This window comes from Lissotriton vulgaris, chromosome 8, assembly GCF_964263255.1.
Source record: "Lissotriton vulgaris chromosome 8, aLisVul1.2, whole genome shotgun sequence".
Lineage (NCBI taxonomy): Eukaryota > Metazoa > Chordata > Amphibia > Caudata > Salamandridae > Lissotriton > Lissotriton vulgaris.
Genome location: NC_141696.1, coordinates 322,331,024 through 322,343,783, shown reverse-complemented (window position 1 = coordinate 322,343,783; position 12,760 = coordinate 322,331,024).

The following is a 12,760-nucleotide window of genomic DNA, read 5'->3' as shown; positions in this document are numbered from 1 at the left end:
TCACATTAAAACATTTCAGACGGATATTACCTGATACATAGAAAACACATAAATACTGAAATCTCGAGTTGTAATACTAGAATACTGAATCACTGAATTACTAGATGCACTGCTAAAACAGTACAGACAATACCGGTCCCATAAAGAGACACTTCATACCGCATTCACCTAAGTGAACACGTCTGGACCAGGTCTGTGTACCCAGACCTGTCTTGACCGGGCACAAATTAATGAACCCGTCTAGATGCGTTCCCGACAACGGTACTCACCGGGAAGCAAGAACTGAAGGCCTCGGAATCTGGACTGAACTGGACTGGACTGCTACGACATCTGGCTGCTACGCTTGCGCTTCGGAACAGGTGGGCCTCCGGATACCTCGGACCTTGCACTCTCGACTAAGGGCTCTGGTCGGGATACTCCGCATTCCTCACCGCCTTGTCTGGATGCCGGACCGCAGTCTCCGTCTCCTCCGTGGGCCCGAGGGAGATAGCAGGAAAACCCGCAGGCGTGCACGGTTTCTGTCGCGGCTGTAGAAGGGGTCAAGGCCTGCGTAACATCGCCGGCGAGTGGGGAAAGGGGGGTCCCTATTCGGGCGCCAAATTATGTGGTAGATTAATTTTACCGTATCATTTTGCCATATAATTAAAAGTCATAAGGATAGCTCAATCAAATGAGAGGCAGAGTCCGTGGTATCTGAGTCATATGGGCTTTAATGAACTGCTTCGAAGCATGGGACATCGGGTTCCATCACCACTCAGGTTCAGGAAGGGGCATTCAACATTTTATTAACATCACACATTATATATAGTAAAACAGTATACATGGAGTGAATACAGTAGGCGTAACAGGTGAAAAGAGAGAGATAAGAACACATGTGCGTAACAGGAGGCGTGTAAGAAGGCGTACACATGGGCGTGCACTTGGCATGTCAGAGAATCGTCACAAGAAACGTCACATGTGGGAGGATGCTTTAGAGAAAGTTTTGCAGAATCAGCAGAAACTTATGACCTGTATGCGCGCGCAGCTGAGCATGACGTGTAACCGGGGAGAGCTGGGGGCTTTGACTTTTGCACGAGTAGAGGAGACTAATGTCTGGGGTGTCAGAACGACCTGTACATACAGCATATCAGGTATCTCATGTTTGGAGGATGTAGTGTCTGGAGTAAAAGGTCTCTCGGGCAGGGGCCGTTCATCACTGAATGCTAGTACGTGCATATGGATCTTCATGTAGAGTGCGGGGGCCATGGGCCTACCATGGTAACGGGAGCAGTAAATTACTTGCATGGAGACAGGAAGGCAGGGCCCTTTGCTCTGCAGCCGGGAATATGTTTACCTATTTCACTAGACTGGAATGTGTTTTCGAGGAGGCTGAGCTGATAACTTGTAGGTAAGCATGGGCGAATTTTGCGAATCTCGCGTTCGCGAATTTTGCGGATTTGCAAACTCGCAATCCGCAAAATCCGCGGATTCTCGCGAATTTGCGGATTTTTTTTTTGTGTTCGCGCGGGTTTCTGCCAGTTCGCGAGGGTTTTGTACAATGTCGCAAAACGCGAACTTACCTGTCGGGTCGCAAGTTTCGCGAACTTGTTGTTTCTACGTGTCCAGCCTGTTTGGGACACTCTTCTTCATCACTGCCACTCTCTGTCACCACTGCCACTCTCTGACTACTCATGCCACCCTCTGGCCCACCCATGCCACCCTCTGTTTCATCACAGCACCCTCTGGTTGTCCAGTCAGTGTACATTATTGTGGCAACGCAAGCACACCTTCCCTGCCTCAAGTGACCTGAATTAATTTGGGGCTGATTAATGTGTCACAGAATATTTTTTTAGCTGGCACCTGCTTCCTTAGTGCTTCCTGATTAGTGATCTTTTGCACTTGCTAAGTGCTTTCATTGTTGCAAAATTAGTTACAACACCTGCCCTGCCCCAACTGACAATAATGAATTAGGGGCTGATTAATGGATTTGAACTTCCAGCCTGGCTCCTGCTTGTCTCCCTTAGCTGTAATTCAGGACCTTTGTGGCATATGTGTAACTATTCTGAGGTTCAGAGCAGGGTCACATAATAGTTGCAACTGGCAACTGAACTCTGGAGGGGCCCCTCAGGAAGCACTACAGGAAATGGCTACTAATGATGAGCCTGAACTTTTGAACCTGGTAAGTAGTTTCAGTTTTGCTAAAATCGAATTTCTGCAATTTAGCGCTTATTTGCGGGGCGCGAAGTTGTACTGGGAAGCCGCGAACTCACGCGAACAGTGCGAGCAAAATCCGCTGCTCGCGGATTTGCGGATTTTGCGGGAGATTCGCGAATCTCGCGGATTGCGAATTTACCGAAAATCCGCAAAATCCGCGAGCGAAACGGATTTTCCGCCCATGCTTACTTGTAGGTAAAACATCGACTTGGCAAGCGAACCAGGCCGAGCCGGGCACCGCTCGTCTGAGGCAGGAAATAAGGCAGAGGTCAGGGATGGATACCTAAACGGCAGCTTTCAGAGGTAGAAAAGAACTCGGAGCCTCGTTTAAGGGCCTAGCTAGACTGGGCCAGGAAACATGAAGAAAAACGTGTGCGAGATTCAAAAGTGTACCATGTAAAGACGTTGGCACCATAGGCCTAGAAGCCTAATTAACGGGATTTTCATGCATGAATGGATAGCTGACATGTTAACGTTGGACGCAAATGTATTTGCGTCTTTCTAGCATGAACAGAAAAGAAGTTACACGACATATAAGGAACATGAGTGCATGGATAGGGTGCAAGTGGGGGACACATTGGCTACCTAAAAATTTCTATTACCTCAGACTGACTCGGCGGGGAGCGTGGGATTTGGCGCCATTTTTGGTAATCGATGTTCGGCTCAAACATGGCTGGCGTGGTGGTACTCCAGCGTTCTCACAAGTAACATTGGGTTCCTGGAGCTATTCCCCATTTTTGTTGCTCTGATGGCTTGGCCAGACGATTTCAGAGACCGTTCAGTGGTGTTTTGGTCTGATAATATGACTGTTGTGGAATGCATTAACCAACAAGCAGCACGCTGCAAATGGATCTTGAGATTGTTGAAAGAGGTTGTGCTGCTTTGCATGAGACTGAATGTACAGTTCAGGGCGAAACATATGCCGGGTGTACTGAATCATGGGGCTGATGCACTCTCTCGTTCACATATGCAGGCGTTCAGGGGTTATCTACCTACAGCGGACCTAGTGGCGGCACCATTCCCTGAAGCACTTTGGCTAATCGGTGCCCCGGATTACAAGACCTCGTGGCAGCAAGCTTAGCCCCCAGGACAAGGAAGGCATATGAAGGAGCGTTTTGTTCCTATTGCACATTTTTGGGTCCGGCAGGGGATCAGAGCTGGGGTCAGGAGGAATCCTTCCTGGGGTTCCTGGTAGCACTGCACAGGGAGGGCCGATCAGCAGCAACGGCCAATAGGCATAGGGCGGCCATTTCATTCATGGCGCAGGCGCATGGCATAGAAGACCCAATGGTTCCTTTTTGGTGAAAAAATCCCTTCGCGGCTGGCAGCGCCTCGAGGGTCGCAAGCAAGATGAAAGGCGCCCAATTGGCTTACATAGGTTGTCCCTACTCATAGCGAAACTAGATGAGACATGCTCCTCCCAAATCGAAGCAGTTCTGTTCCGGGCAGCTTTCGCATTAGCTTTCCACGGGGCTATGCGGGTGAGCGAACTGGTCGCAAGGAATAAGAAAGACGTTGAGGGAGGTTTGTGCAGGGATCACGTCCAAATTAGGGGTGATTCGATGGTGGTCACGATAGCCAGGTCCAAGACCGACCAAGGGGCTATGGGAAATAGTGTTGTTGTGCAGCGCGCGCGAGGGTCCCCCACGTGCCCGATAATGTGTATAGAGGAATACTTGGCACTGAGGGTGGCTACATGGGGGGGAGTTTGCTGAGGCACAAGGGTGGCACCCCACTGACGAGGTTTCAGTTCCAGAGGGTGCTAGCACTGACAATCGCTGCGGCGAGCATGGACCCGTGCGATTTTGGGACCCACTCCTTTAGGATAGGGGCTGCTACTGAGGCTACAGCCAGGGGTCAGAGTGCGGACGAAGTGAAACAGTTGGGGCGATGGTCCTCGAATTGCTTCAAAAGGTATGTGCGATTGCACATGTTGTAAAGATCAATTGTCTTTTGTTTTAATTACAGTTTCGCGAGCCTGTCACGCGGGGCGGAATTTGCAGTCGACCCAGTACCAGGAGACCAGCGGTCATGGATCACCATCTAGAGAGAGAGTGGTATGGGTCGTGGGCCACTCATACGTGAGGCGCACCCGGGACGTATTCAAAGCAGGTGACGCGACTCGCGCAGCTGGGGAATACTGGTACAGAGTTGCCTTCCATGGGAAGGGCGGGCTCTGTTTTGACCAATTCGAGTCATTTGTTGAGGGTCTCTTAGGGCGGCAAAGGTCACCGCCATCTCTAGTCATAGTACACCTGGGGGGCAATGACTTGGTGGCACTGGGTAGACGAGTGTTGTTTGAACAAGTTTTGTCTGCTGTTAGCTGGTTGGCGAAAAGAATCCCGGGGTGCACGATTGCCTGGTCCCACATGATTCCCAGGAAGGTATGGCGGGGGGGCCTTTTGGTGTCAGCACTGAACCATTCGGTGAAGAGGGTAAACAATAAAATTGGTAGATTGTTTCGCTCTGCGCAGTTGCATAGCATTCCTCATGGGTGTATTCGGGGTGATCACATGTATCTGAATGATGGGGTTCACCTGTCCCGGGAGGGGAATGATTTACTCATAGGAGACTTCATAGCATGGCTAAGGGGTTTGAGGAAGCATGACCTTTAGGAGGAGTTGGGGGGGCCGGATAGTCGGTCAACTATCCGGCCTGTGGCGGTAAGGTCATGATCGGTGAGCAGTAATTTCAAGGTCCCTAGAGGGGGGCGCCACCCAGAATGGATGGGAGCGCCCGGGGGGAGGCGGCCATTGGCCCCTCCCACGGGGAGGCGGCACCCACTAAGGATGGGTCGCCTAAGGGGAGATGGCCATAGGCCCCTCCCAGGGGAGGAGGCGGCTATATGCCCCTCCTACTAATTTCCCGGGGGCCGGATATCCGCGACGGCGGATAGAGAGTGTGGGGAGGGGGGGTTCCACGCTGTCCTTCCTACAGATACCTCACACGGCAACTCAGACGACCTTTAGGATGGCGTCGAGTGGAAAGGGGGCCCCCACCACGACAAGGGAAATTACAGTTGGCAATGAGGGTAGAGTCCTCTGTGCATGCGCCACTCACACCGTGAGGGCGAGAGTTTTGGTAGTAGGGATCTGACACCGGTTAAGACCTTGCCGTTGGCCCTTAATGCTAGGATGTACAATTTTAATTTAGAATGTATGCATTTGCAGGATGTTAGACTCGGCTAGGAAACCTTTGTATTAGAGATCTGTTAAGGTTAGCCAAAGAACATGTCTTCATCGAAATGTAATAAATGTAAAATTGTACATGATTATGAAACTTTTATTTAACGTTTTAAATTTTGTTTCATATTTTAATAAATACGGCCGGGAGGGTGACTCCCTCCCGCCTTCCAAAAGTTCAAGCCTGCGTCCGACTTCCCATCCTTGGGGATTGTGTCGGGAGGAGGTGACGGGCATCCCGGCCATATGGAAAGGGGCGACCATTCGGTCCCCCCGAACGTATGGTTGGGTGCCCCGATCCTCCCGGGAAACCATTTTGGGCGGGGGGCATGTCTTGGCTGGTATGCCCGAAGCGGCGTAGCCGGGGCGCGCCTTTTCCCGCCCAGGAGGGGTTGTCCTAGACACCTACACTGATGACCACGCCCAGTAGGCGTACCGGAGGAGGGTACACACCCTCCCGCAGAAGAATAAATAGAGCGGGAATCCGAAGAAGCGTCCTCTTGTTCCTGTGCTCTGAAGGCTGCACCCACTCGTTGCTCGTGAGCCCTCGACGGAACAAGCAGCAATTTTGACCCACCCACCAGCCCCTTATGGCAATGTTTGTTTCCTAATAAAGTTGCTGAGTTAGGCCCTTTTTTCCTTTGTAGAAAAGTAAAGGAATGTTTAGGTTGAGGATGTGAATTCTGTCTGTAGGATACTGTTTTTTCTTTTTAGGAGTAAACAGTCTTGATACAATTAGGCATGCTGAATTTTTTCCTTCCTTAGTAGGTAACAACTGTCGTATTTATTTTTTGGTCGGGCGGTAAGGTCATGATCGGTGAGCAGTAATTTCAAGGTCCCAAGAGGGGGGCGCCACCCAGAATGGATGGGAGCACCCGGGGAGAGGCGGCCATTGGCCCCTCCCAAGGGGAGGCGGCACCCACTAAGGATGGGTCGCCTAAGGGGAGACGGCCATAGGCCCCTCCCAGGGGAGGAGGCAGCTATATGCCCCTCCTACTAATTTCCCGGGGGCCGGATATCCGCGACGGCGGATAGAGAGTGTGGGGATGGGGGGAGTCCACGCTGTCCTTCCTACAGATACCTCACACGGGAACTCGGACGACCTTTAAGATGGCGTCGAGTGGAAAGGGGGCCCCCACCACGACCAGGGAAATTACAGTTGGCAATGAGGGTAGAGTCCTCTGCGCATGTGCCACTCACACCGTGAGGGCGAGAGTTTTGGTAGTAGGGATCTGACACCGGTTAAGACCTTGCCGTTGGCCCTTAATGCTAGGATGTACAATTTTAATTTAGAATGTATGCATTTGCAGGATGTTAGACTCGGCTAGGAAACCTTTGTATTAGAGATCTGTTAAGGTTAGCCAAAGAACATGTCTACATCGAAATGTAATAAATGTAAAATTGTGCATGATTATGAAACTTTTATTTAACGTTTTAAATTTTGTTTCATATTTTAATAAATACGGCCGGGAGGGTGACTCCCTCCCGCCTTCCAAAAGTTCAAGCCTGCGTCCGACTTCCCATCCTTGGGGATTGTGTTGGGAGGGGGTGACGGGCATCCCGGCCATATATGCTGGAGAATAAAGAAGTCTATGAATTTGCTCCATGTTTGGATTATTTCATTATCATGCTCCAGGGCTGGTTAAGACTCTACCCCCACCATAAGACTCTACACCCACCATTCACACAAATTTGCAACATTTATGGTCAATATCACAATACCCTCATTTAGGCACGGCTCCTGAAAAAATGGCAAAACACCAATAACTGCTAACAATAACCACATAATAGAAACAGAACTTACTCTCATAATTAATATAGATGTTGAGCAAGCCATTAGAAATAGAAACATATATAAGCCTTATCCACATACATTCAAGAATGGTATGGAGGTACCCCCCAATGGTTACCACTTAGCATAGAATATTTAACAAATGTACAATTCTCATTTGAAATAAGAAATTGAATAGCTCTAGCCTATGTGTCAACTACTGAAGTGAAAAAGCACTATAAGTTACTCATTGAGTCAACCATCTTCCAAACAAATGGAGAAAAAAAAATATCCCCATTACTAGAGTATTTCAAAGACACTTGGGTTGGATGCATGGGAACTCGTGTGACAGGTGCCAACCAAAGTTTCAAATTCTCTGGTAGAACATGTACAAGAGTAGTCTTCTAAGAAGTGAAAACAAACAATGCTGTAGAAGCAAGGCACCTTTTTATTCCAAGTAACTATTGAAAGGTGCCACCTAACACTTTATTAATTGATAGAGACACCAATAAATTAGCAAAACTATCAAGAGCTCAAAAAACGCAATCTCTAACACATTTAAAACCCAAAATATTAAAGCAAACAAGACAGATGCATGGATTGTTATTTAGCAAATCAATCATTTTTGCTAACTGTAAGAAAGTGTATTATTAGTAAGGATGGATCGTAATCCACCATAAGTAATAATGGTACTATTCTTGTTAAGCCCACACAGAGCAGTCAAGCTTAACCTAAGAAAATTGTAAAGTATTTAGAAGTAACAAACTAACAAAAAAGTAACAAATGGAACACAATAAAAATACTATTCCAAACTACAAAAATAAAGAGCATTTTAGTGAACAAAAATACCTGAAAATAAAAGGAAAATCCAAAAGGCAGAACCTGGGATATGTTTTTTGAAAGGTTGAAATAAAAGTAGTACAAAAAAGCTCAAAGTGCCAATGGCATGCAACGAATCGTGTTGGACTGGGCTGTGGCCAACTACAATGTAGCATGGGTCAGCTATTAGGTACAGGTTGAAACTAGTCACAGAATTACTATTCGCCTTAGAAAACTTTCAAGAAGTTCCAGTCCTCAGCAGAAAAAGGCTACAGGCTAGATCAGGACAAGGTGCCAGTGAAGGAATCAACACCAGCGGGGAAAGCTCTGAGTGGGAAAAATCCGGAGTTCACACCCAGAAACCTGTCAACAGCGATCAGATGCTGTTCAGCATTGGGCCTACTGAAGACTTCTACATTTAGACTTAGAGCCTGATCTATATCTTGGCTTTATGGATATTCTGTCACAACGGAGTATCCATACAACCAAAACTGTTGTCCGCCTGCTCAAATAATTTTGGCAGATCTTTGGTTTAATCATGGCAGAGACTACTCTGTCTCCACCATGATTAAAGCCCTCTGATGGCATGACGAATCAAGGGCCATTGGGGGTGACCTCTAATTCCAGCCACCAAATCTAGATTAGTGGAATTGTAGATCAACTTTCACTGCTCATCACTGCCACTGGCAGTAAGAGGCAGTGAAAAGTACAAAAGGCTCCCCTCTGCATGAAAGAGGACTACCATGGTGAGGGGAGCATTGTCTTTTTTATTTTCGAAAAGAAAATCCCAATTCAGGGTTTGCTATTTTTAAGATAAAAAAGAAAACCGTTTGATGCCTGGCTCTGTAATGCTTGATGGATCTGTGTGTTAAACTGTAAAAAACATTAACTTGAACCACAATAATGGCCATTCCTGGCAAGTTTTTAAGAAATGACCACCAGCTTATCGGTTTTAATATTATGGCGGGAGGAGGAGCAAGGTGACGTAGTAAAGTACTCCATCACCATGACTGTTTAATCTCCATCCAGCAAATTATAAATCGGCCCCTAAGACTCTTTTCTGGAAGTCATATTTCTTCAGTGGGGGAAGGCTGAAGGTAGTAGCTGAAGAGGGTTTGACGTCTTCAGGTGCATGTCTGGGTTGGGCCTTGTTAGAATTGGGAGTCTCTAATAGGGCCCCTTTCCTCTAGTCAGGATGAGTAAAGTACACACCTAAGTTTGTGTTCACCCTCTGGTAGCTTGGCATAGAGCAGTCAGGCTAAACTACAGGGGCAATGTGTAAAATATTTGTATATAACTCACAGTAACACAGTGAAACCATCACAAATGGACACCACATCAGTTTAGAAAAATAAAATATGTTTATCTAACCAAAACATGACCAAAACAACACAAAATTTAACATGTAGATATCGAAATATGACTTTTCAAATGTAAAAGCAGTTGTGTCCATAGAAAACTATGAATACATCACTTTTAGCACAAAGTACCTGAGATGCATCCAAATTACTGGACGGAAACAGGTGCAGAGAAGGTGATGCATTGGTTCCTTAAATGCAGGGAATGTGATGCATCAGTTATTGGCTTCAGGGGAGGTGATGCATCAGTTACTTACTGCATTGTAGAGGAGGTGATGCATCGATTCCTTACTGAACAGGAGGTGATGTGTCAGTTTCTTACTGCAAGTGGATGTGATGCGCCGGTTTCTTACTGAAAAGCCCTGCGTTGTTGCAGATTTGCGCACAGGTGCAATGAGAGATAAAAATCCAGGTGCTACGGGTCGATGCGGCTGTGATCCAGGTGCTGGGTCAATTTCTGTAGGAGATAAGTTGATTTTTCCAGGCGCATAGTGGGGCTTGCGTCAGAGCGTCAGTTTCAGATTTCGGAGACTCAGTGCTCGGGCAGCTGCGGTTTCTCATGCCACAAACAGGAGCTGCATCAGAATTTTCAACTGCTTTGCAGTGATCTGTGTGTTTGTCAACTGCACATCGGGTTGCGGTGGGAAGAATGGCACTGGAGATGTGATGCATGGATTTTCAGCAACAGAAGCAGCAAAATAACATCCAAGGGCCCAGAGATGGAGTTAGGCACAATAGATCAGGTCAGAACTCCCAGCAGTGGAGTTCAGGGGTGCTGTGTATCTAAGACTTCAGAACAGGAAGCAAGCTTTACATCAAACCATTGAAAATCTTCCCAAGCAGGATTTACAGCAACGTTCAGTCTTTGTCCTCTTTTTGGTAGAAGCAGGCAACTGCAGGCCAACCCAGCAAAGCAACACACTGCAAAGGGGCAGCACTCCTCCTCACAGCTCTTCAGCCCTTCTTCTTAGGAGAGGTTCCTCTTAATACAGAATCAAGTTTTGGGGATTTAAGGCTTATACTTATACCTCTTTTTCTCTTTGTAGTCTTTGTTCAGAAAGTCTCTCTTGCTCAGCCACACTACAAGGGGAGGAGACAGCATTGTGCAGGGCAACCACAGCCTCTTCAGGTGCGAGTGACATCTTCTCTCACCACTTTAGCCCCTGATGGCTCATCAGCATATGCAGGGCACACCTCAGCTCCCTTTGTGTGAGTGTATAGAGTGAAAGCACAAACAAGCCTCTGTCATTCTAAAACCAGTTGTTGATTCCACAGGCAGGCAGAGGCACAGGATTGTTAGGCAAGAAAATGCCCACTTTCTAAAAGTGGCATTTTCAAATACACAATTTAAAAAACACCTTTACTAAAAGATGTGTGATTAAATTCTGAGCTCAGGGAGGCCAAACTTCAAATGCCTAGCCATCCCAATTGAAAGTAACACTTGTAAATTGCTACAAGGCAGTGCCAATGATTGCCTATGGGCGAGCTACTCCTTGCAATACTGAAAAGTGCTATACAGAATATTTTACTATCAAGACACCCTTATATGTCCTACCTTTCACATACACTGCACCTTGCCCATGGCGGTTCCTTGAACCTAGATTAGGGGTGCCTTACCTGTAAGGAAAGGAAAGGTTAGGGCATGGCAAGGGGGTGCCCTTGCCGGATCAACATGGCAGTTAAAAACTGTGTGGGCAGACCCTCCAGTGGCAGGTCTGAGACACATTTGAATGGCTACTTGTGTGGGTGGCACAATTAATGCACAGGCCCACTAGTAGCATTGGATTTAAAGGCCCTGGGCACACACGGTGGAGTTTACTAGGGACTACCAGTAAATCAAATATGCCAATCATAGAGAACTGAACAGAAGTAAAATTTACACAGGGGGCAGTTGCACTTTAGCACTGATCAGCGGTGGTAAAGTGCCAAGAGTACTTAAACCAGGGAAAACATAGTCCAGCACACATTACAAAAATAAAGTAATAGAGGCAAAAAGTCAGGGGAAACCACACCAAGGATGCCAGGGGTGCCACAATAATACATGGCACTTGTTTGTGGTGAAGTGGATTTTTGATCCTCCCTAATCAATAGTAAAAGAACATCCATGGGTAAACATACCTATCTAGCAGCTGTTCCTGTGTACCCTACTGCAAACAATCCTCCAGTGCCCCCTCTACTTAAAGCCTAGAAGGCAGAACCTTTCTTTCCTTGTGCAGAGATCCTGTGCCCACTCTAGAAGTGTGGCCAGGGAAAGGAGCAAACTGAGTGGGAAATTAGTAACCTGAGAGGCATTTGGAAACCCTCTCAAGTCTTTCCAATTTGTGTGTGCCACCAGTGAGATGTTGCATAGATTGCAGTGAGGCAGACTTGAAGTTAGCACTGGATGCTTCATTCCTGACTTTGGCGTGATCAGGAAGAATGTGCTCTACATCCTTTACAACACAGTGTGGAATACATTTTATGTCAGGTTCCATTTTGTGACTCTCAATAGGAAGCCTGCAGGATGTGCATAGGCCTTTGGCTGTTAAGTGAACTTTAGCTGTTTGTCCTTTTGCTGTAACTGCAAGGGCCTTGAGAAGTCACAACTGTACGTGATAAACTGTTGCTATGCTTCTCTTGATGATGTCATAAGTTAATGCCCATATATAGCTAAGGACCTTATTCTGATGATGGTTAGATAAATAGGTGAAAAACCCCACTGTTTCACAGAGCAACTAGCTCTCTTTGGCTGTTCTCACTGGTGCAATATATGCAAAATGTATTGAGAAAAACCCAAGGTAACTTCTGTATGAAGGAGTCCGGTCCACATTGGCACCTGGCTCCTCACAGCTGCTGAATAACAAGATACATTAGAAATCTAATTGTCTAATGTCTTTCTTATTTTAGACTTCCAAATTAACCCTGGGCGAAGCACTACGCTACGGTCACGTAGTTTGTGAAATTTGCGCTACTTCGCACTACGCAAATTGCACGTAGCACAGTGTAAACATGTGTAGCGTCGCAAATCCTAGTCTGTCCATCATGTCCATGATGACATGGGACATGCCCCCTCTTTCAACGCGTCATGGAAGCATATAACTCACACGCGAATGCATGATAGATGCTGTCTTTTATCGAGAGAAACCCCATTTGAGGCACCGCGATTCGATCCTTAGGTAAGCCAATCTGCCCCGCTGCCCGGGTGATATGGTACATAGTAAGGTAGCCCCGTGAACCTAAACAATGCCCAACTTTACCTTTTAGCGTCCACCAGAAGACCCGTTTACCTGTGGATGCTCCCAATCTCTACCGACGCTGTTTTCAATTAAGCGTGAGGTAAGCCTGATTTTACTTCGTTACCCACTCAGATCATCGTGCAACCTCCCGAGTGGTAGCTACAAATGTTACATTTATATTGCAGGACCTTCCGCTTCCACACTTTGATGTCATATCCTAGA